At 46.5% G+C, this 23319-nt stretch overlaps 1 long non-coding RNA gene across 1 annotated transcript in view; it reads right to left on the reverse strand.

Moving 5' to 3' along the window:
* Positions 1-13236: 13236 nt before the first annotated feature.
* LOC135821097 (uncharacterized) overlaps positions 13237-23319 on the reverse strand; it is a 72706-nt gene continuing 62623 nt past the window's right edge. Inside the window, exons 6-7 of the long non-coding RNA XR_010554297.1 lie at positions 22390-22461; positions 13237-13297 (exon numbers count right to left, since the gene is read on the reverse strand). This is a non-coding gene — a long non-coding RNA (uncharacterized LOC135821097). The remainder of the gene's footprint in view (positions 13298-22389; positions 22462-23319) is intronic.

Here is a 23319-nt window from a genome sequence, read left to right on the forward strand (position 1 = left end):
GCAGCACCATGCAACTCACCGCTCGCCACAACTTCTGCCTGCTCGTCCGTCACATCGCCGGCGTCGACAACAGCATCGCAGACGCACTCTCCCGGGCCCAGTTCCAGCGCTTCCGCCGTCTGGTTCCCGACGCGGAGACTGCCCCATCGTCACTCGCCAGTGCCCAACCCGACAACAGATAGTCGCATCCGTCTGCCGCTGGCCAGGCGCCCCAGCCGCCAATTCAAGCTCCCAGCAATCCCAGCAATCCCAGCTACCACTGCGCGGGCTCGCCGTACGTCCGTAGTCCCCCAGCCCAGCATCTGGCATCTCTGCTCTTTTCTTGTTGTTTTGTTTACCCTACTCTACTAACCCACCTACAATTTCCGCTGGCAATGATCCATGCCCTCGCCAGGGCGAACCCTTCTTGGTCTATCTTACCACTCTGTGTGCTTAATGGGCTTATCCGGCCCCTTAGAACCCCCCTTTTCTTTTTGGGAGGAAGGGGGGGGGGGGGCGACACCCCGCAGGCCCCGAGCCGGCGACCGCTGTACTCGGGGGCGCTCCATATGTACGCTATACGTGTGGCCCGCATGGCGCAAACAAAATACGGGCCAGGCACTGTGTTGCCATGCTACCGAGGCAAATTGTAGAGGGCGTTAAGCCTACCTAGCAGGTGTAGGTTTGCCTGTATACTATGGGCACGGCTCCGTGAGCCTGACCTACTCGCTGTCTTGTGCTCTGCGTGTATATCCAGGCTCGCAAGCCGCGCGCATAACATCCCGCCGGATGTCCACCTCCCGCCGGAGGATCGCCTACAGACACCACCGCCGCAAGCAACGGCTCCGCGAGCCAACGCGGATCAGACTCAATGTGCTGAATTGTGCACATTTTGATCCTGGATTGGCAAGTATTGTGTACAGCAGTGCATGCGTCGGTTCAACATCGTATTTCGTTGTATACGGCGAAGTCGCTTCACAAGGAGAAAATCGACAGGGGGCGGGAATTAGAGAGGAGGCGGATCAACGGTACTTTATGGTACATGTATTCATTGCATTGCTTACAATAGAGCGAATTAAAGACTAGATGGATGAATGCATAGAGATAATTAACCCCAAATGTTCTACAATTAGGCCTGGGCAGATAATGCTAGTTATTTTGTGGGATATTGCTAATGGCAATGCCAGAAAAACTGTACCATAATGCTACTTGCTTGTTGCAAATCACACACCATAACGCTACTTATAATTCTGGCATTTTCCACCCATGCCTATCTACAATCCACAAGTCACAGTTTGTACAACAGACTATGAGTGGAAGTAAGGTCTTTGTATTAGTCAGAAGCATAACATGCCGTGTAAACAACTAATCAATGGTAAATCACACACCACGACATCCATCAGAGATAGCTAGCATACTACAGAACTTTTTAATAATACCAAGAATAGTCTTATCGGAGCAAGAACACAAGCAAATGTATGGGAAGTAAACTAATACAATACAGCGCTAGTAGGTATTGGTACCGTACGTGCGTGTTGCCTTTTGCCTAGCACTTCTTTCTTCTCCTCTTCTTTTCCTTCCTCGGCTTTTGCCGGATCTGTCTGACATGAGGCTTCAACAGCTTAGGTGTTATGGCGAGCGACTGGGATGACTGGGATGAAATGAACCCTTTTTTTTATTATTATTATTTTTTTACTATGTTCACATACCGAACTCATAAATAATACCAAGAGTACATAACCCCCCAGAGTGTGCAACTCCCACATACCCTGTTGTCCCGACAGAATTTCAAGTTGACGTCATTATTTATGACGCAATGCTCCTTGCAGCAGTGATTTGCAACATGTGTACGGGTGTCAACGCATCACACGTTTTTCTTTGCAATAATTTGTACAGGATCGATCGGCTTCGGTCAACCAGAGGTTCCGGATTCGTCTGATAATCCGTGTACAGTGCGCATTGCATCATCAAAATGACGTCAACTTGAAATTCTGTCGGGACAGCACCCATAGTGGAGTTGCACACTCTGGGGGGTTATGTACTCTTGATAATACAGAAAGACTATGGTACTGAGACAAGGACAAACGTGACAACTACTGAGAAGGGGCTGCACCGAGATGCAGCAGTGATGGTGGGGCATTGATGGCTCTGCCGACCTGAGGTCTCGGCATCACGGCCAGAAACATGCACCAAAAACAAAAGATAGAGCTGAAAGGGTCAGCAAAACTAAAAAGAAAGCAGGGGCAAACAACAGCTAGTACTAGTGTGCAGCGCATTTGTAGCAATGGGAGTCGTTGACGGGGCACTAGAATGTAGGTGGGTCGACAGGCAGAATGTCCGTGGACCATCGCCAATCCCGTCGGCGGAGGTATTCGTTGACGTTGCACTTAAACTTTTGAAGATTTTGCGAGTTGGGGCGGAGTCTAGAAAAGCTGGCGGCAGGGAATTCCACAGCTGGATTGCACAATGTGGGAAGCTTGGCGCGGTACGGGATTTCGTAGCTGGTAACTGTGGCCGGCGGCCATGCGGAGATCGTTTCGAGTGCGAGTGGCGTCACGGGGCTTAAGCCTTTGCTGGAGGACTGCTAGCAATTGAGTCGAACCGGTGATGAAATGCAGTTTGTACGTGTATGTTAATGCAGCAACGTATCGCCGTAGGCTGAGGCTCTGTAGCTCCATCCCGGGACCAATGATGCGCAATGCACGGCGTTCGATGCTATCTAGGCGTGCAAGATGTTGTTGTTGTTTGGCTTTATTTAGAGTGGAGTTCCAAAACAGGCCTAAACCTAATGATAATGGTCCCATAAGATGGTGTTGTAACCTCAACCGCATGTATTCATCGATGTCTTGATTGTATAGCCATCTTGGCTAATGAATCCTCACTTCTCTGTGTTCAGGTCCAGGTGCTGAAAGCATGGCCCCGGAAGCCCCGTAGGCATTCTACCACCCAGCTCTATTCATGTCTGCTTCAGAGATTTGGTGCGTGCACGTGCAGCTGCATGTGTGTACTCCGCCGCTAGGTTCTGCGCTAGGTTCTACGCGCACAGGACTTGCTACTCTTTGCGCGCCAACTCTGTTCTACGGGACACATACTTCTGCTTTTGGGAATATAATCTGGTACTGGTTGTTGCTCTCGGGGAGTTCTCGGAGAGTTGTGGAAAGAAAGGCTTGAGTTTTCAAGGTGACTGGACTGTCTTGAGTTTGAGTGTGTGAACGGCGACCACCGAGTATAGACGAACCATAACAGATGGGAGGGAGCAGCTTTCATCCAGACGAGCGGAGCATACTCCAAAACAGGCCGTACAAACCCCTTGTACACCGTGAGGCAGCCTTCTCGAGAGATAGGGCGCAGCTCGCTGCAGGAGGCCCAAACGCTGTTTGCCACGTATCGACACTGCACGGATGTGCTCCGCGAAGGACAGTTTCGGATCAAAATTCACCCCCAAGAGCTTTATTGTGGATGACTCTGGCACAGTGTTGCCTCCAAAGAGGAGAGAGGGCAAGGCTAGCTGTGCTCTTTCCAGCGTGACTGTCTTAGCCTGGGATTTCGACGGCTGAAACGCTACACGCCACCCCTCGCCCCAGTCTGACAGATGATTGATGGTGTCCTGGAGCAAGGCAACATCAGTGGGGAGGTCGTTACGGAGAAGAGTGTACAATGTCGTATCGTCAGCATAGGCTTCCAGCTGCGTGTTCCCAGGAAGGCATGTTGATACGCCGTTAATGTATATGAGAAACATGGTTGGCCCCAAGATGCTGCCTTGTGGGACTCCCGCCTTGATGGGGTATGGACGGGAGGTTGCACCACCGACAACACACTGTATGCTTCGGTAAGACAGGTGCGATGTCAGCCATGCAAGGAGGATTCCTTGGATGCCACATTGCTGAAGCTTGAAGAGGACACCTGCATAAGAGACCTTGTCGAAGGCTCCAGAGATGTCAACTGCAAGTACGCGTGCTGCGCCCCGTGTCCGATAGAGCATGCCCAGGAGTGGTGTAGCACAATAAGAGCGTCGGCTGTACCCAGATTCCGTCTGAAGCCAAACTGATTCGCTGCAAGCAGTGAGTTACCCTCGAGGTAGTTCGTAATTTGCATGTTGATAATGGTCTCCATTACTTTGGATATCACACTAAGGAGAGATACAGGGCGGTAGTTCTTGAGCTGTGAGCGAGATGAGCGTTTATGCACAGGAACAACATTGGCGAGCTTCCAGGCCTCAGGTTAGTATCCATGCCGGAAGCACAATGAGAAAAGCTTGGTCAGGACCGGTGCGAGCACCGAAGCGCATTCTTTCAGGACACGGGGGGAGATGCTGTCCGGCCCCGTGGCTTTCGACGCGTCGAGACGGCGCAGGAGGCGGTGAACAATCGGGATGCGGAAGTGGACGTGGGTGAGTTGTAGATGTGGGTGAGGCACGATGTAGGTCCCTGTCACCCAGGCTGCACTTGCCAGCAAAGAGGTCACCAAAGCAGTCAGCCTTCTCCTTGCTGGTGATGTGTTCCTTCCCGGCATTGTCGAGGAGGAGGGGATGTCAGAGTTTCGGCCAAGACTGCATGCTCCTTTCAGGTTGCACCACCATGCCTTGTCGCGAAGCGAGCCGCAGGTGAGCCGGGCCCGAAGGTGCCAGTCCTTCTCCTGCCTGGAGTGCTGAAATGTGGTGGCGCGGGTAACAGAGTCGATGAAGGATTGCTTCTTGACGTCATTGCCGAGGTCGTGCCGCCATTTCCTCCATTCGCTGTCCTTGATACGCATCACTTGTGTGCACTCAGGGGTCCACCACTTGGGATCAGATGAGCGGAGGACGAGAGTCTTATGGGGAATGAACTGGTCCATGCCTGCAGCGATGGTATTGGTGACTTGTAAGCAAGACAACTCTGGATCGTCCGTGATAATGGAGGCCCAAGGGACAGCCTTGAGGTGTGCTCTGAGTCGCCCCCAGTCAGCACAATTGTATTTGTATTGTATTTATATCATTATCTCATGGCACATCATGATGACGGCCAGTAAAACTGAGACAAGGGTGAACTGTGTAACGCCACACAGTACGCGTGGTGGCCTCTCCCCGGCATGGTGAAATGGTCGGGAATTGACCTATCACAGTTCCATGATCTGAGCGTCCTAAAGGGGCAAGTAAAGTGGTGCTGATGGGTTGTTGGAAAGTGGAGGGATTAGGTCTAGTGTGTTGGCACCTCGAGTGGGCTCTCGGACATGTTGCGTGAGCTCGTGGGTTATACAAAGATCCTCGAGGGCATCCCAGGCCGGGGTTGACTTCGCGCTACCAAGCCAATCTGCACTATGCACGTTGAAATCCCCAGCGAGGATTATGTTCGGGGACAGCTCTTTGGCCTGAGGTAGTGTATCGTCAAGTGAATCGATGAGACAGAGGTCGGTGGGGCTACAGGAGCCTGGACGGTACACAGAGCCGATCACCAAGCTTGTGCCACCATGGAGGCGGACTTTAACCCAGAGTGTTTCGTGTTCTTCAGACTGGAGTTGGTCTAGATAAGCAGAAGTAAGGGTGGACTTGATTCACACAGCGATACCTCCTCCGTGCTCGTTCCGGTCTGTGCGATGTGGCATGCCGTATCCAGGGATGGACGAGTCAAGGCTAGTTATGGCACCAGCAGAGAATTTAGTTTCAGTGATAATTGCTACATCTATGTCGTGCTGGTTGAGTGCATGCCTCAGGTCGTCCAGCTTGTTACGAAGGCTACAGGCATCAGTCACCAGCAGTTTGAGTCCTGTTGGAGAATTAGGGTCACCCAGTGCTGACGTCATTCTTTATCATTGGTCAACTGGCATGATAGTTGCATCAAACTTGGCCTCGGTCACAACAGCGATGTCAACATTGTGATGCGTGACAGTGTGGACAAATTCTCCAAATTTGTTTGCTAAGCAAAAGCATTAGTCACCAGGAGGCGCAGTGACTGGGTCGAGGAGGTAGGTTGTGCTGTGGGTGTTACATTATAGTTATAGTTCTGCATTTTTTTTAAAGTCACGATTAGACTCTGGCAAGCGGACTAAATCCTGAGCCTGGAGCTAGATTTGTTGGTTTCCGGGAATCCTTCTTCTTCACCCCAGTTGCCAATGTATGGATATTTGTTTTCGCTCGGATACGATACATACGTTCAAAGTGAGTGAGATCCTGGTAACTCGAAGGAGCATCAGGCCAGACCTGTTTAGAACATACAGGACGCTGTACAAGCCATACACCGGCGGTCTGTTCATACCAATACTTGATGGCACTAAACAGAGGAGTAGAACGCTCGGGATCCAGAGACTTTTCGTAGTACTTGAAATGAAAGAAAAACTGGACAATAACACGTATAGCTTCTTTCTGTCCTGCTCCGCAAGCCGGCAGGAATTACCTTCAAAATCCGGTAGAAACATTGTCACCACTACAACATCACTCTCGAATAACGGGGCACCCTAGCAAAGTCTGCTCTCATTTGGTTCTTTTCGGTCTAGAGCCAAAACAGTCGTTGGATCTGCGAGATGAGTGGAACGAAGCATAATAATAATTATGATAGTAACATACTTCACAGAGTCTTCGCAGCTCTAGAAATGTGAGGCCCTCCTCGCGAGCAGGAAAATCCATGACAAACGAAGACCTCAGTTAACCGAAATGTATCAGCACGTTCAACGGCAACACATCAATTTGGTAAAGAGGAAACTGAATAACTAGACAAACTGTGACCTATTTTGCTAAAAAGTATATGAAACCCACGTATCATCAAGGTGTGTATTTGTTTGGGCCGTCGACATGCCTGGCGATATCCCGTACCTGTCCCGTACCGTACCATCAATATGTGTGTTTGTGACAGACGGACCTACGTCTGGTGCTATCCCGTACCTGTCCCTATTAAATACACAAGCTCGGCCGATCGGGGAGCAAACGTCTCTCTGTCCCATAAGCTGCCACATACCAACTAAATACAAAACCATGCACTTAACACGAGCTAACTGTTACTTGCACGCGTTGCCCATTTCACGAACCCAAGCAAAGGGATTGGACTACTATTATAACCAAGAGTACTCTTGTTATAACGAATGAACAAAGTCACTAGATTACACCTGCACCAGAGATGAAGGCGACAGCGCCAGCCATCAATAAATTTGGTCACTACCATATATGCTGATATTTGACCGCTTAGAGATCACAAGTTTCTGTGGGGGTCAATAATATGGAATATAATTTTACCTCATTGGCTCAATAGGTCAATGTATCACTACAAAAAGGTCAGAAAATCCGATTATACGGAGATCAAAAGGAAAAGAAGGAAAAAACCAAAAGTGGATGAAGTGAGAGAAAAATAACGATCCGTAATAAATTCTGCAAATACTTTTGCTTAACTCATATTCAAACTGATTGAAACGTTTTTGCAATACAATGATGAAGCCAATCAACGGAAGCAAAAAAGCATAAAAGCATAGCGTAGGGCCCTGAGCTTCCAAGCTCTCTCGTTTAAGTTGAGAAGAAGTAGCGACGACCCGGCCATTATGGAATCCAATACACCACACCACCACATTGCGCTCTTGGCCAATCCAAACTCTGCACTCACATAACCATCACTTCAGCGAGGACAGTTCCAGTGTATAGATTGATATTGACAATGGCCCTCCAGACAGCTGTTTCGCTCCTCCTGAGCTCATCAGTGGAGGCATATGATGTTGAATAATATTATGAACGAAGTAGCGGTGAGGCATCCTGCAGCTTCATAACTCGAAGAGAATTGGTGAGCACACATGCTCATTCCCTGGGCACTGCAAATTCACGACTCAATTCATTTTACAGAATCATACTCAACGTTTTGGCAAATTGCCATCATCAGGATGCAAAATGAAGTGGAAGTCTGCCAAGGAGCAATTATATACACTAATTTGGTGTTCTTAGGTGAAATTTACCACCAGCTAGAGGGAGTTGCAATGGGCAATAATCTAGCACCACCATTCGCAATATTGTTCATGCACTCTCTGGAAACGCACCTTCTGGCTGAGTCACCGGTTCTGCCTGTGCTTTACAAACGGTACTTTGATGATGTGATCTGGACCCACGGTGAGAAACGCCTCTTGGAGCTAATACAGCACTTCAATGCAGGACAAGACCGACTCAAGTTCACCTACGAGCTCAGCAGTAGCAAAGGCTGGATTGATTACATGGACGTGACGATTGCCATACAACAGTCGGGCCAGATGACGTACAAGCTCTTCCAAAAGCCATGCAATAGTGGATTGCTGATAGACTACGCATCTGCTGTGCCCCATCACATCAAACTTGCCGTTGCCAAGTCTCAATTCTTAAGAGCACAACGTCTGTCTTCCAATGACACCATGTGTAAAGAAAATGAACAGAAAATTCAAGACCAACTTCAACTCAACCACTATCCAGAGAGCCTCATCATCAATGCCCGAGAAGCAGCAAGGAAACCCCAAGCGTCGCCGCCAAGGTAATCCGTGTTGTGCGTTTCTGAAGCTGCCATATAAGTCGGACAGGGTGCATCATCCGGAAGCTATCCGGAAGCACAAGCTACCAGTCCGGGTGGTTTATGAGCATGCGGGTAGCCTCAAACGTCAGCTCTGTCACTCAGCACAAAGTCCGCCCAGCTGCATTAAGGAGCCCAACATCAGAAAGACAAAGAGAAGAGGACGCCCAATGGGACCGTGTCTGACTTGTGAGTCGGGTGGAGTGAAATTATGTTTGAAGAAGAATGTGATAAAAACGGCTGCAATGCAAGTTGTGCAGGGAAAATACATCGGAGAGACGGGTCGCACACTTGAGACGAGACTGGACGAACACAACGGTGAAGCTCGTAGGCGCACTGTGGATAAGCATGGGGTGACCACATGCGAGCTAAGCATGCGAGGATCAACCTAGGTGTCGGGGACAGCGTCTTCTCGGCAGTGTCTGTGGTTGCAAGAGCCAGTGACAGGGCAAGCCGCAAATTCCGAGAGGCAGTAGAGATCAGAAACGAAGGCCCAGAGATCAACACCAGTGCTGGATGGTCATTACTCTAAAACAGTCACACCACACTGGCTACCTAGGTGACAGTATTTTCTGGAAAACACTGACATGGTCACATTCGTGTATTGCTTGCGAGAACCTGTTCAGACATTTCTCAAGTTATCTGGTGACATCTGCGCTGTGCTAACTTATTACCAACACCCAGCATATGAGTCAGTGAAAACTTGTGATCTTTCACTAGTTTTAGACATGTCATATTTCTAGCACTGAGGTAACATGTGCAGTCATAGAAATATTATGAACACCTAATAACACCAAATTAGTGTATATAACTGCTCCTTGGCAGACTTCCACTTCATATTGCATCCTGATGATCGCAATTTGCCGAAACATTGAAAATGATTCTGTAAAATGAATTGAGTTGTGAATTTGCAGTGCCCAGGGAATCAGCATGTGTGCTCACCAATTCTCTTCGAATAATAATAACAATACTCAAATCTGTGGACAGCAACTGTTTCGCTCTGTTAGAGCTCCTCAGCACAGCTCAGAGGACCGAAGCGCAGCTCTTCGCAATGAAATACGTTTCCGTGAAGCAAAGCATTTTGATAAAGACCTGCAAACCCCGCCAAGAGTGCTCGAAATGCTCCAAGAGCAGTGAGCGTTGCACAGGGTGAGCGGCAAGGGTTCGTGATAAGGTAAGAGTGCTCAACCTAACATAAATAATAATAATTAAAATAAGTATTCGCATGCAATGACGCAAATCCACACAATTCAGTAGACACTTCTTTTCTATCAAACGTTTTCTTTCCCTTCTCTTCACGATAGTACAGGGAATGTTGTAAATTTGAAAAAAACACATAACTACATAGCGCGATTAATAGTATAAGTGAAGCGGACATTACAAAATGATGAATGAGAATACATGTATCTAAAATGGTTGTTCCTAATCGATTTTCTTGAGACTATCATCAGGGAAAAATCGTCTCACAATAGAGGCTATACGGAGAAACAAACTACTTATAGGTTATAGGATAGTGGGAAGTATACAAGGTGAGGTGTGAAAAGAAAAAAAGAAAGTGGGAGAGAAGACGAAAGAAATTAGAAGAAAAGATGTGAGAGTGTTCCGACGGTGTGAGCTACTTTTTTTCTTTTCACACCTCACCTTGTATACTTCCCACTATCCTATAACCTATAAGTAGTTTGTTTCTCCGTATAGCCTCTATTGTGAGAAATTTTTTCCCTGATGATAGTCTCAAGAAAATCGATTAGGAACAACCATTTTAGATACATGTATTCTCATTCATCATTTTGTAATGTCCGCTTCACTTATACTATTGATCGCATTAATAAAGTTATTGTCTCCTCTTCGCCTTTTCATAACTATATAGAGAATGAAAGAAAGAAAAAAGTCAACACTTCCACATAGGTGTTGAAGTGTTGACTTTTTTCTTTCTTTCATTCTCTATTATAGTTATGTGTTTTTTCAAATTTACAACATTCCCTGTACTATCCTGAAGAGAAGGGAAAGAAAACGTTTGATAGAAAAGAAGTGTCTACTGAATTGTGTGGATTTGCGTCGTTGCATGCGAATACTTATTACGAAACTGTTTTCCCACCGCCTCCAAACTACTGTTTGAATAATAATATTAATAATAATAATAATTTGTGTAGTGGTGTGGGCATGTGTGGATTTGGCATTTATGTGTATGTGAGAAAAGGGAGAGAGTGTGGGTGTATGTTTGTGTAGTGGTCTGGGCATGTGTGGATTTGGCATTTATGTGTATGTGAGAAAAGGGAGAGAGTGTGGGTGTATGTTTGTGTAGTGGTGTGGGCATGCGTGGATTTGGCATTTATGTGTATGTGAGAAAAGGGAGAGAATGTGGGTGTATGTTTGTATAGTGGTGTGGGCATGTGTGGATTTGGCATTTGTCCCCAGCTCTATTCTATATCATTCATGCCGGAACTACTGCTGCATAGCCCCAAGTCTGAAGACTTGGCAACTTCACGCCTGCACCTGACTCTTGCGCTATGATACGCGTCGCCTATGACACCCCTCGGAATTTCCCACCTTGCTCCCCCTTATGTTCTGGCTGCCCGTTTTGGATCCATCAGTTGCCTGATGATCGTAGAGATACGTGAAACTCGGAGTTGTGACAAAGCTTCCAAACTCTCTCTTGTGTAATAATAATAATAATAATAATAATAATACGAAGTAATAATAATAATAATAACAGAATAATAAGAATTGACTAATCTTTATAGGGCTAAATTGGCGCAATTGCGTTCATTCTGCATAGAGGCGTGGCAGACCCTAAGTGACAAAAGTGATAACAAGGTCAGGTGATAACGACACACGCTCATGGCTGGGACAGGAACATGAAGCACGTGTAAAATGGGGGGGGGGGAGCGCAAAAAACAGCAGTCAGTCTGACACCAGAAAGGTTAGTTATTGCATGTGCCACAAAAACAAAGATACTGTGGCTGACTGTACTTGTCCCATAGTAACTTGACGGGGAACGAACGACGAAGCGAACTGGCCAACGCGGCAGACCCAGAGGCCCCTGAGGCAATCACTGTCCTGCCAGCCCGTCGCACACAGCCACACCACGCCGCCATACCCGTTGAACACGCACACTGATGTTGCCTGCGCCTTCAGTCAGCATCTTCTTATTTATTTAACATCGAACAACTCAACAGTGTTGACAAACAAATTTAAAGAGCGCCGATGAGGCAAAAGGAAGAATAAAAGTTAAACGATGAGGCTATAGCCAATGTGAAGACACAGTTAAGGTAAAGATAATGAAGAACATACATGGAGTGTGACTTGCAGCAAAGAAAAAGAAGTCAATAAGGATATACAGTAGATATTGGTTATAACGTGCCCTTCTGATTTTTCACATTTTATCACTATAACCGGTACCGGTATATCACTACAGGCGATTTTCAACTGCGCTCGTCTTACATACACATTATACACGTGTGGGTACTCGATCGCGCTAATGTAGCGTACTGATACACGATGCATGCTGCTGCACCTTCCCCAGTCTAGAGTGAAGAACTTCTTGGCCCAAAGGCATCATCCAGGAAGCATCAGACCAGAATACACTATGAAAACACACATGTGGCTCCAAGTCGAGACGTCAATGCCTCACACTCGAGTGTTGCTATCATTATAGACGATATTTGTTCTGCACAAAGAGATGTTTTGAATGGTGATTCTGTATCCTTATAGCCGATTTATCGCTATATCCGATATATTGGTTATAATGATAATTTGACTGGCTGTTTCTGGTTTTGCTTTTGATATTTTCATTTTGTATCAATATAGCCGGTTTATCACTATGTCCGATGACTTTATAACCGATATCCACTGTACAACGGTCACTCCAGGATATACAACGTCCGCCACACATTGGTAACGCGGCCAAAAAGGAAGTTACGGAACCGATTGACCTGCATTGGGTCCTTCAAAAAGTTGTTGAATTTCTGCATGTAATGCTGAGTGTGTGAAGAACTGCGGAGTTCAGAGGGTAGCGCATTAAAGAACAATGCAGCACGGTTCAAAAAAGAATTGACACCATCAGAAGTACGCAATGTGTTCACTGCAATGGGTTGGGTGGTTTGGCTCCTCGTACAACGGGCAGCACGAGGCTTAGGGAAGTGGGAGGAGAGCGAAGGTAGAGGGTGAGATACAAAATTGCGATTTAGGGGTGGTTGCACACCTGCGAATATGTCATGGCTGCACTGGGGTTCTTTAGTAGGAATTGGTTGGCGAGTCATTTACATACAAGCTCACTCCTACAATGCAGTAGCGTTGCCTTGTCTGCAGCGATTATCTCAGTTTATCTGCAGGTTTTCTTCTAGGCGGAGGTTGCACATCTTGCTGATGTGCCTATCGATTACCAACTTAGATGTATAAGAGATGTATAAATTTATTTCGAAGTAGATGTATGAAATAATGTGTGGGTATGAGCCGAAAGAAGCTATTCGTCCTCCTACAGGAATTTGCAACACACTGCAAAGTCTTGATCTGCTTATGATAAAACTGCATCATAAACTAAGCAAATCACAATCATACTCCTCATCATCGACAGTAGTATCCTTTGTAACTTATCTTGCATACTCGATAGTCACAATAGTAGGGCCACTTCCGATGGCTATCCTAAACAGCATCCCCAGCCTACCCACTATCCCAGGTCCGCAGAGATCCTTAGAGGAAGAGCAAACGGCTGAATCATGAAATACTGGGAATGTGTGTAGTCTTGTTCGTCAGGCAAGACTTACAGATGAATTAAGTGAGGTGTGTCATGAGGCAGTCCACTGGGAAGATAGCGGAGATTATTATATTGCAAAAGCCTGAACAAGGAAAGAGTATGAAGGAATGTTGGAAATTGTGTATAAAATAAAATTTTGACAGGGAAATTTAATGTTTTCATCTTGTAGCATTTTTAATAGAGCATATCTGAGAAAACCAAAACGCTGGGCAGGCCATCTCTCTGATTTCACTCAAATTTTGCAAGTAGGTTTGCTTTGGGGTCTACAACAATCATGCAAAAGGGCTCGTTGCATAATTTACGGACACCTTGGCTAAAATGGGCTCAAAATACGACTGAATATTGGGTCCAAAACGAGCGCTGGTACAGCATACGCAACGGAGCTAAGAACAAACCACCACCCAGCCAACATTACCTCACCTGAGCAGTCTTCACATCACCACCACATAGAGCTATGGCTACATCCAGGAAAGCAATGGCCATCATCTCCAAATATCACTAAATTGCATCGCTAGAATAGCCAAATGTCAAGGGCCATAGCGGGAGCCATTTACGCGGTCTATTTTTCTGAACCATGGACTGCAGGATAGTGGACTATACTCCACTACCACCCAGGACATGTCTCGTAAAAAGTGTTCCAGGTTTTCTGGAAATAAACAAATTCAAATATTTTCACTTCACCACATTGCAACATTGCCAATTATATACCCGACGACAGAAAGAGCCTTCTCAAGCTCAAACACCAGGCACTGCTCCAGACAGCACGCCAAACACTGCAGCGTGGTCACCTCTACCGAGTCTGACAAGAAATTCGAAATGACAACCCTTGTCACTCCAAACAACAACCATTTCCTTCCCTGAACAACTCGAATTTCACTAGCAGCAAAGCTCTGCAGAAGTGCAAACATATTGAACAGATCTCGATTTGTGCGATCGAAGCACGATATTTTTGCGTCCTGAAACTGGCCGTGTGCCGACCACCGCGTGACATAGCAGATCGACGGATTTGATCGATTTGATCGACAATCAAGATCAGAATCAAAATCTAGATGATCAGGTTGATCAGCAACATGATATTTGCTATGCTGCTACTGTGATGTATGAAGGAATGCTGCTTGAGTTAAACCATGAAGAGGTACGATGCCCTGCACTTCATGATTTGGGATCTAGCTGCAACCTGTTTTCCAGGAATATCATTTGAAATTTCGACCACGTAGCATACTAACCAACCACCAAAATCTCAATCCCTTGACAATACATGCAGAATCCCTGGATTTTTCGCAAAATCCCTGGATGGCACAAAAACAAGTGAAAAGGGCTTTTCCCGCCAAAAAAAGTTCAACTCTGCAGATCTGCGTACGGCACAGTTCAACCCTGCACTGCAGTTCAATCAGTCGGCACGTCGGCGCCCGCCTATAGCGCCTGTCAGTGCAGATCTTGTGGTCAGGTCTTGAAAGTGCCGTTTACAGTTCGAAGTGCAAGTGCGCACCGTACATATTTTTGAAAACAACGGGGACATTCAAAGCAAATCCATGGAGTTTTCAGGAAAATCCTGTATCAGACGAAACTGTGACTTTTCCGGTATTTTCCTTCAAATCCCCAGGACCCCGGGAGTAGTGTTGATTTCCCGGGATTTTCCCAGGAAAACCGGGAGGGTTGGCCAGTATGACAGGTATGACAGGTTCGAGCACTTGCTTTTTAGGTGCACCCTGGAGAGATCGACTTGTTGGGTACGGAAATGCATCCACGGCTATTTCGTGTATCTGGTAAGTTGGTCGTGTGTTTCGTGCATTTTTTAGGATGCCAACAGTAATTTTGTGTTTCACGCATGGATGACATCTGGTGCCGGAGCGACATAGCTCGACAAAGAGAATAGAGTTGATTCCTATCGACATAATGTCTCTATTCCCACCTGATCTATATTCCTGCAAGCAGATAACGTGATGATCTCAACACAATGGTCATTATTGGGGTTTTGAGCATAGTCATCCGAGTCCTAGAAATCGAATTTTCATTACGAGCTGATTTCAAAATATCCTCCTTGCCAGGTCAATGGAGTCGCGCTGAGACCAAACGTTGCGCGGTCAACAAGCTCTGCATTGTCACTGATTAGAGTGTCGACCTTTTGGAGACAAATAGTTGCTCGACAAGAAAATTACAACAAGCAGACGTACGCTCGCACCTCACCGAACCTGAGGAAAACCCACACCTTGCTACATTCTGCGAACTCGGGCAACTCGGGTAAATGTACGCAAACATCGTGTTGCTGATCAGCCTTCATCGTCCAGATTTTGATTCTGATCTTGATTGTCGATCAACTCGATCAAATCCGTCGATCTGCTATGTTGCTGGGTTGGTTGGTTTATTTTAATTCACACAATAAGCGGGAACTAGACGCAATGTTATAAAGGCGAATGGATACTGTAAAACGACAAACTTTCGCGAGCGATTAACTTTCGCGACTTTCGCGAGCAGGGTCGAATCGCGAAAGTTTGACACGCGAAAATGAAATTTTGTGCATGTACTACAGTACACTGCAGTACGCGATGATCGATCTTTTTGCAACAGATCTGTACTTACGTACATGGTACATGTACGCGCGCGTGTATCACTCACTGCATGGACTGACTGTACATTCGCAGCTAGCGCTGATCGATGGTTGCAGGGCTACATCTAAAGATTCCAAACTAAAGTAAAGCGCGCAGCTGTTTGGAACGTAACAACACTTGCTAGTTGTCGTTGGAGTACGGCGACTTGAGCCAGAAGAGAATAAAACGATCGACTGGAGAATGTCTCAGTGTTGTGGAGAGTGTTGTTGGAATGTTTGGCCAGATTGCAGTTCCGTAGATTTTAGTACTGCTCGAAGAAATCTTTTGAATTTTATCGCCATGAGTATCGCCCAGTGGCTCAGCAGTTCGAAGAGAAAGTCTTCCGATGATCCCTCTTCGAACACGCCTTCCTTTCTCCCTGTTGCCGATAGCGGAACTGCAGCTGCGGCGGCAAATGCATCTGTGATGGAGGAACTGGCCAAAGCTCCTGGAAGTCGGAAACGCTCCAAGTACCATCGTTATTCCGACGAGCTGAGAGCAAAGATGGGCAGGCATGCTGCGGAGTTCGGTAACAAGTCGGCGGTCGACAAGTTCTCGAGCGAGACTGGCCACAAAATCAACGAGAGCACAATTCGTAATTGTAAGAAGTTGTACTTGGCGACACTAAAAGATGTCAAGGACCCGAACCAGGTGACTGCTCTTCCTCACGGAAATGAAGGACGTCCGATTTTATTGGGCAACCTGGACGCGGAAGTGGCGGACTATATCCGCGCACTTTGTAGCGCTGGTGGTTGTGTCAGCACGAGCATTGTTGTAGCAGCTGCGCGCGGAATCGTTGCGCACAAGAAGCCAAGTCTTCTGAGAGAGAATGGTGGACATGTCAACATCACCAAGGACTGGGCTGACTCGTTCCGAAGGCGTCACCACTTCGTAAAACGGAAGGCCACCAAAGCTGCTAGGAAGCTCCCTGAAGACTTCGACCAGCAGAAATCGAATTTCCATCAGCGGATCAAGACTGTTGTACAGGAGCACATCATTCCAGCAGAACTGATCATCAACTGGGACCAGACAGGGACCAAGCTGGTTCCTGTCAACTCCTGGACATTGGCTGAGCAGGGCAGTAAGCAAGTCAGTGTTGTCGGCAAGGACGACAAGAGGGAGATCACCATCCTCGTCTGCGTATCTGCTGCTGGCGTGTTGCTTCCTCCGCAAGTCATCTACGCTGGGAAAACTCCGGCGTGTCATCCCAAGGTGAACTTTCCGGATGACTGGAATATCACCCACTCCCCCTCTCACTGGAGCACAGAGGAAACCATGCTGCAGTTTGTGGATAACGTCGTGGTTCCATATGCTGCACAGCAGCGACAGAAGCTGAAGCTACCAGCATCGCAACCTGCCTTGGCGATTTTTGATGTATTTGCCTCCCACCGCTGCACTTCAGTCCTGGACAAGCTGAAGGAGCACAACATTCACCAGGTGTTCATTCCGGCTGGCTGTACTGGTGAGCTTCAGCCACTGGACCTCACCTTCAACGACCAGTTCAAGGGCAAGATGAAGGCACTCTTTGCCGACTGGTATGCGGCCGAGGTTGAGGCAGCGCTGAAGGATGGCGTGTCCCTTGACAAAGTCAAGGTCGATCTGAAAGCGTCCACAGTCAAGCCACGGCATGCCAGGTGGCTCATCACTGCCATGTCCGAATTAGCGGATGCAGCAGCGTGCGTGAAGCTGGGCTTCCGGAAGGCTGGAATTCTGGACTGTATTCCTAGCGGTAGTTCTAGTAATGAGCAGTAATATCTCTGCAACAGCAATAACAGTGTTCAGTCATGTACATAGACCAGCACTAGTACTTACCTTATGGTTCTCTTTGATTCCTTGATTCTTTTTTCTTCTTCCATTCTTTGATTTCTTCTCTCATTCTTCATGTACTCTGCGTCCCAGCTGCAGCAGCACTCCGAGGCTTCGTAAAATAAAATTCTTTAAGGTTTTCGGTGGAAGGTAAAAATCGCTAAAATTAATCGCCGCTAACTGGTCCAGTTTTGCAAAACGCTAAATTTAGCCGCTTTACAGTAAGCCGCATTTAGAAAAGAGAGGACAGGAATTAGAAAATGACGAAAGTATCTGACAAGGGGTGACAGGGTGGTTGAGGAGAGCTAGGGGCGGGCTAATCTTACCAACAATATGGTAGGCAACTTATGCTAAACTTGTTCTGTCTTGCTATGGTCCCAACATCATCTGGCAGCAGGTTCCAGAGTGCAGATCCTGCGACTTACGGCCGAAAAACGCCAGAGCGAGTGGAGGATGGCCCGGCTGAGAGCTTTCGATTACACACTTGGATTGATTCATAAATCCATTCGCATGCATTCAAGTCGTTCGATTTCCATGTCGTGAGCCCTGGAATCGATTCGGAATCGATTCCACGGATCCACATGGGGTGATGTGAAAAAAGAAAAGAAAAGAAGCCACGTGTTGAAAAGTCATGATGGTACTAAACTGGTCCGCCACATGCACATGCACACAACTCCATCAAACCTCTTCCAGCAACAAAATAGGGGAAAGGCAAGATAAAGGAGGGAGAAGAAAATGCTGGCAAAAATTGTTCATAGAATAACTGGGCACAGTTGCTTCAGCAAAATTTGTTACTCTTGGCACTGCTGTGCTCCAGTAACAAACAAGGAACATCATAAACGGAGCAATATCAAACCGAGCAGGGAACAGCATTCCTTCTGTCTCGTAATCATCAAACACCGTCGAGATCGGGAATGCCTCGGCATTGTCCATTTTTCAGACGACACTTAGCGTCAAATTAAACATGGAATATTCTACATGCGAAAGTGACTACATCATGTACAAGTACATGTGAAAGAAAAGCAATGAGAAGAAAGTCAGTATCAAACAGCAGTTTTTCGTGAAATCTACGACTTACGGCCCTTTTCCTGAATTTTTTTAGCAGTGTCAATATATTGACACTGCCAGAAATAAGTCTGTACACATTACCAGACAGATATAATGTACAAACTGGGCTTGCATGCTTTTTCATGTACAACATACAACTTGTTCAAAATTACAAAGCATGTTCCATATATTAAGCATTCATCCATATTGGAATTCAAGCCCACATTATTACACATATGTCATAACAGAATTGCAGCACTTCCAAATTAGGAACTCCCAATGCTCTTGGGGCCCCTAGCATTTTGGCGGCCTACTTGTATCTATGTATAATTTAGTGCCACTCTCGCCTGCATACATTCTGTTGTGTTTTTACATTTCTCTTCACTCTGATGAGCTGCCTTAGACAGCGAAACCGGTCAGTCCTTTAAAAAGATTTGTAAAACCGAAAATATGTGTTCTGTGAAACAACTTGTGTCGGGGATGTTTCCCTCTTCAGTAAATTAATGATTGTTGTTTGGAGTGACAAGGGTTGTCAGTTCAAATTTCTTGTCAGACTCGGTGGAGGTGACCACGCTGCAGGGTTTGGCGTGCTGGCATCTGGAGCGGTGCCTGGTGTTGGAGCTTGAGGGGGCGCTTTCCGTCGTCCTCACCGATTTGAATGAGTTCGCCCGACTGGTTTGCTATGGAGCGAGCATTAAATATTGTATGTCGGTGAGTGGCAACATGTATAGACTAGAATCATTCGGTTCCGAATGCAAATATCTGTACTTTGCCGGGCGTTTTCCAAAAGCAGCCAGATAGATTTTCTTCATTTCTTCAAGAAGTACTGCCAGCTATATGGTTCATGCAGTAAACATTAGCTATTCGGTATTGAATCAATGTGAAGGACCTACAGTCCGTTTCAAAATGATGAGCAATCCTGGCGATCGCCCGCGGAGTTTGCCGTCTTACCATATGAGCACTCGAGAGCTGCATGGAAAAACTCACTGTGAACTGGAAGAAATATTCCTCGCGAAAGCAGGAAGAATGACAACTCACTCACGTTCATACAGTCATGAACGTCTCGTTTACAACAAACGAGTTCTTCCTCGTATCGATAATGGAGTCAGAGAGAACTTGTCGAAACGAAAGTGTTGTAATTGTTGACGAGCGGCATGGGTCCCACTTCGTTTTGCGATCAAATAGTTTCTTTGAGCTGCGATGCAATTTTATTTTATTTTTATTTATTTCACCTTACCGTGGCCAGAGAATATAGGCCAATATGGAGGGAGGGGGCAGTAGCCAGCCATGGCAGTAAACAAAAACAAAGCAGAAATATAAATATTACAGATTACTGGAGGCAAAGAGAAACAAACCTCGATAAAGAATTAGCAGTTTACCGTATTTTCCGGGGTATAAGCCGCACTTTTTTTTCGCTAAAAATCGGACCAAAATCGGCCCTGCGGCTTATACACCGAATATGCCTGCGTGAATGAATGCTTAGCATACATCAGTATGCATTCTGACGTCACGTTACATGTCATTCGACTCAGCTTCGCGCCTGTGTTGCTATCCCGGCACTTTTACTAGTTTTAGTGCGCGGGCTACACCATACGGTACGCGTATACGGGGACTCTATTTTGGGTATTGCAAGTGCCGGTTTCCACACATCCATACATAATAAATTTGTAGAAAGGCCATTTGTCAATGAGTGTGAAAAATGCTGGTTTGTGGGTGCGGCTTATACTCCGAATACCAACTTTTAGTCAATATTTTGCCTCAAAAAGGGGGTGCGGCTTATATCCCGGTGTGGCTTATACTGCGGAAAATACGGTATTAGGGAGGTTCTGCTCTACGTTAGGGTGACGCAAAGAATCACGCGAAGTCTCTTCGCTTTCCCATAACGTAAAGAAATCCTGTTCTGCTCTACTCTTCACGTAGAGAAGTCACGTGGAATGAGTACTGGGAATTTCCCTTCTATATTTGGCAGTTTTCTGCATCAGCTGATCGATACCCAGCCAATCCGTACGTATTTTCTTTGCGTGTGCCACAACGTAGAGAACCTCAGCTCCGCGTAGAAATCTGGACCCAAAACATACGAAGCCGTAGACTCTAACCCAGACACCTGATATCTAAGTGATTTCTCTACGTTTGACGTATAGCAGAACTTCTCTTTTAGAACACGAGCTTCATATTGGCCTTGAAATCAGTTAGGGTACAAGACGATTTTACTGATAGAGGCAGGGCCAGCCAGAGAGAATAGGCAGCGAAAAACGGAGATCTGGTATAAGCTGATGTTCGGGCTTTAGGTAAAGTGCAGGGATTGCGCGTAGAACGAGTGGGAAGAAACCAGTTATATTTACGCAAGTGTGGCGGGGCTTTGTCAAGACGAATAGAATGAACAACAATACACAGTTTTCGATCCGCTTGACTAGAGATAGGGAAGGTTTGCAGAAAAGGACTTTCAGTATCCTCTTATTGTGGACTTCCAGGGTACTCATTAACGATTTACTTAGTAGGGATGACCAGGCGGTTGAGCAATAGAAAAAAATGGGGAGAATATTACAATGATAAAAAAGGCAAATGCATTCAAGCGGTAGGTGGGAGCAATGAGACACGAGATAGCCAACAGCTTTACTGACTTTGCTACAGATATAGTCGACATGTCTACTAAACGATAAGTCTGAGTCAATGACAAAACCAAGATGCTTGTGTTGCTTTACCACTGTGAGGTTTGTGAGAGATCCGGGAAGAGTGAATGCATAGGTTGGCTCTGAGTTCGGCAGGAATAATATCTCAGTCTTGGCGATATTAGGTCTTAATCTCCAGGTAGTCATCCACTGATGGACTTCGTTGATGCCGCACTGGAGACTGTCTCGCAGCCTCTCTAGACACTCATTGAACCGGAGCAGTCCAGTATCGTCAGCAAATAAGGACACACCTTCAACATGACTGGGAAGTTCATTAATATACACTAGGAAAAGGAGGGGCCCTAGGATGGATCCCTGCGGCACTCTGGACAGAACAGGCGAGGCATCTGAGAGAAGTCCACCTACAAAGACTACTTGCGTTCTGTCGTATAGGTAGTCTGTTTTCCACTCTAGCGCTGCGCCACACACACCGAAAACTTTGGAAAGTTTAGCAAGTAATGCACAGTGCCACAAGGTGTCAAAAGCTTTCTCGAGGTCGAAAAAGCACATGGCAACTTTCCGCCCCATATGACGATAGTCGACAATGTTTTGGATCAGCTTGGTGAGCTGTAGAGCAGTCGAGTCACCACGACGAAACCCAGATTGCGCAGGATCCACAGCAGGAGAATTTTGATTGATTGAAGAAGAGCCGTTCGCAAAGTTTGGAAATACAGGACAGGAGGGAAATTGGGCGATAGTTACTCGCTTTGGATTTGCTGCCTTTTCACTTGTAAATAGGCACAAATGTAGCCAGTTTCCAGTCGGTAGGGAACTTGCCTGTGGTAAAGAAGGTTAAATAGGTGGTTTAGTGGAAAAGAAATCGCAGGAGCTAGTTTCTTTCTTGAAGGAATGCGCAGTGGAACTTGTAAAGACACTATCTCAGCTCTTTGCTTCCAACACGGAGTTCTACCTGGAAAAGTCTTCCACGGGCGGCGTCAGCTTCGGGTCATAAAGGGTACATGAGATCAATCAACGAGATGCCATATCCCGAAATCCTATTTGCTTCATCTCAAAAGAACTACGACAAAAACGCCTTTTTACGGTACATTCCAAACATGACTTACAGTTCTTTTAATTTGGTTGTGGCTTTGAACAGCCCGTCAGGTAGGTGAACAAGTGGATTACCGTCCAAATCCCTGGGAGAACAAAGTAGAATTTGGATAGGATGTATGATCTTGGAAGAATATTGCGTGCTAGTATGTAGGTGGAGTGTGTGGATTACAGTGAGGGCTGCGTCCCACCCGCCTGTATAGATTCACACAAAGAGTGAGTTTCGAAGTCTGAAGAAAATGTTGAACGGTTTCTGCTGGGATGACCACTACCCCATAGCTGAATGGTGACAGCATCGCTGGCTACAAGCGAGGGTCCCTGGTTCGAGTCTTGGTGGAGTCAGGCAATTTGTTCTTCAGACTGCTCCTACTGCCATTGCCGTCGTTGCCGATCTTCTCATTCTTCTAGTTGATGCGGTTCCTGTCACTGCCATGCCAGTAAGTGTCTTGTCCGGTTGTTTTTCCGGTGGTCTAGTTTATTGTGAGTCGACGTTGCTTGGTGTTGATGCCGCTGTGTTAGATCATCTTGTACCAGGATGATTCTTTGCTGGACGTCTCCTGTTGTCGGATGCGTGAGTCCAGATGTTGACACGTCAGGCGAAATTACTGGTCAGTCGGCGACACGCATTTTTCACAAAAAATTGCACCTGCCGGGAGAGTATGCGTGTACTCGAGTCTCATCCTGAGCACGTTTTTTTCTTCTTTTTTTCAGCTCCAGTATAGCTGTATTTTTCATAGCAAAGCCGTCCTCGATTGTTGTGTTCGTTGTTCAAACGAAGTGGACATTCAATCATGAAGGCAGGGGACATTGGAGCCTGATTGGAGTTTCTCGTGGCATAGGAATGCCACACAGAGACTTTTTGGGATTTTCTGAATATAAAATACCGTACGCACGATGCTGAGATCAATTTGTGCGATATCAAATTGTTTGTGATCTACCACATC

Source organism: Sycon ciliatum, chromosome 7, assembly GCF_964019385.1.
Source record: "Sycon ciliatum chromosome 7, ocSycCili1.1, whole genome shotgun sequence".
NCBI lineage: Eukaryota > Metazoa > Porifera > Calcarea > Leucosolenida > Sycettidae > Sycon > Sycon ciliatum.